Below are 2,632 nucleotides of genomic sequence, written 5' to 3'. Positions count from 1 at the left end.
GCCTACATTTGTCAGACAACGGGAACAGTGTGTGATAAATGCGTATGCGTTGAACATGATCGCCACACTTGCTTTTCGCTGCCCAATAAGTCAGCCATAGCAGAGAACTGTATCTCCGCGGGATATTCCGTGGGTTACTGACCGACGGAAATCTTGGCCTCGACGAGATCCTTCTGGGATTCAGTTGTTAAGCAATCGGTGGAAATAGCGCAAGATCTTATTCATTTCGATGGAGGCAATGAACTGGATAAGGCGTGGGACCTGGCGATTTCTTTAATTTCTTTCGAAAGAAAACATCTTATGACCAATGACACGTCTAGCGACAGTTAATTTCATTAATTTAGATATCTGTATTTTAACTCCGCGAGTACATACTCCAACAAAGATTGCGCATGCAGTATTGCATGACTGCCTGCTCGCTAGACATGGAGCAGTATTCGAAGACGGGGAGAAATTCGACAGAGGACGCACATGTAGCGGCTACCTTTGCGCGTGCGCCTCCGCTCCAATTTTTGGTATAAAGGCAGCGATGTGAACTAGCAATCTCCCCACCCCCCTTTTTTTATTTTCCCATCATTTGTCCAGTTTCCCTCCCACCTGCTCTCGGCTGTGGTATGTCATATTTTAGTGCAGAGTTCCAGTGACTGTTCACTGTTGTTTCGTCTTTTTCCGTGTTGCGAACAGAAACCATGCTGTCGCTGGGTGTGACTTTTATGTCTTTTGCGAACAGAAACTAGACTGTCGCCGTGTTTTTTAATTGTCTGTCTATTATTTTATCTGTCTGCTTCATATGTATTTTATTCGCATCATCATCCCTTTCTTCTATGTTTTAAGTTCCACGATTTTTTCGGCATGTTACCCTTTGCCTCCGACTTTGTCGCCTGTTTTTTTATTATATATTATCTTCTCCTTCTTTAAAACAAAGTCTGTAGGCTGAAGAGCGGCATACTAAGCTGCTGCCAGCCCGCCTCCTTCGGGTGGAATCGAAATTCAACAAAGGAAAAAAAAAGAACTGGCAATCTCGAGTGTAAAACACTCACCTGGAGATGGCTGAATTGCCAGCCGAAATATCGTGGCGGAAGTCGACGTGACACGGCTACAATCCCGAAACTTCATAGAATACTCGTTACACTGGGAAAAATTTCAAGGATCACAAAGAGCCTTACAGTTAATACATTGGAGACCGTGTAGAATCAGCTGTACCTACCACGGCTTTATGTTTGGCTTCTGAAAGTTCGGTTCACTTATTACGGCGGTGCTCGGAACTATAGTTTTCACCCAGTATAGTCCGTATTAATTCTCATGCTTTGCAACGTAGTACAATAAATTTCATTTTTCGTTGCAAGCGTGCTGAACGTAGAAAGAATGGAGCAGATTCACCTTAATCTGTTGTGCGTCTCCCGTGGATGACTGTTTATTTTTAGGGAATTCTTTTCGTTACGTTTTTGATAAATTCCTCGTATGTCAGGATGTCTCTTCAGAATTATTTCTTTTCCTCTGGACTTTTCTTTTTAATACACTGCTTGACAATTGCTAATGAACAGAGACATTGTTGGGCAGGAATAGTCACAGGCAGTGGTGGACGACGTGAAACAGAATACATACTTAATAGAGGTGGAGTCGTAAATTTATAACGAGATATGATACAGGCTTCGCAACATGAGAAAGCAGGATAACGGACACGAATAACATTCATGTCTGACACAGGTTAGACTCCCAAAATAAAGGTCGATATCGGACTCTCAGTAAGGAATATGCCTTCCTCAGGAAGTAATGCACATTTTGCACCCGTTATTCATGCTGGCTACCAAGTTGTTGAGGAATCCTTGGAGGACTTTGTCCCATTCCTTTCTCGAGGCGGGTTTCAGTTCTTGCACGGTTAGGAGAGGAGGTGCTCCTTGAGAAAGACGTCCGCCAGGAGCATTCCAGGCACGCTCTATAGAGTCTATGTCCGGAGAGTGTACAGACCATTCCATACGTTAAATACCATCGCTTTCCAGAGCGTCTGGCTGCTCAGTGGTCCTGTGTGTGTGTGTGTGTGTGTGTGTGTGTGTGTGTGTGTGTATGGAGGGGGGGAGGGGGGGGGAATTGCCAAACAGAAAATCGGAACTTACCACACTACTAAACAAAGGCGGACGTGATCCAGTACAATCTCCCTACAATAGCGCTGTCCTGTAACGGTACCTCACCCGAAGATATGCGGCGGTGTACGGCCACTGTGCATAATGTCCGCCCACACTAATAACGCATAGGTCATACGATGACGTTCTTGAACATTCTGTGGGGTGTAATGTGTTATCCTCTCCCTCCATTTTAACTGGTAGACAGAATCACTTGTCACAGTGAAACGGGATCCGTCGGAGAACAACTCTCTGGACCACTGTTGCTAAGCACCGTAGTTCCTACACCAACGAACTCTTTCTCAACAAAGGTGTAATTGAAGTGTGATGTATTTAACAACCTTCCGAGCATAAAAATCAGCCTGATTTAATTGCGAAATGGTTCTGGCAGGCCGGCCGGTGTGGCCAAGCGATTCTAGGCGCTACAGTCTGGAACCGCGCGACCGCTAAGCTCGAAGGTTCGAATCCTGCCTCGGGCATTGATGTGTGTGATGTCCTTAGGTTAGTTAGGT

Source organism: Schistocerca piceifrons, chromosome 5, assembly GCF_021461385.2.
Source record: "Schistocerca piceifrons isolate TAMUIC-IGC-003096 chromosome 5, iqSchPice1.1, whole genome shotgun sequence".
Taxonomy (NCBI): Eukaryota; Metazoa; Arthropoda; class Insecta; order Orthoptera; family Acrididae; genus Schistocerca; species Schistocerca piceifrons.
This window is presented reverse-complemented; position numbering follows the sequence as displayed.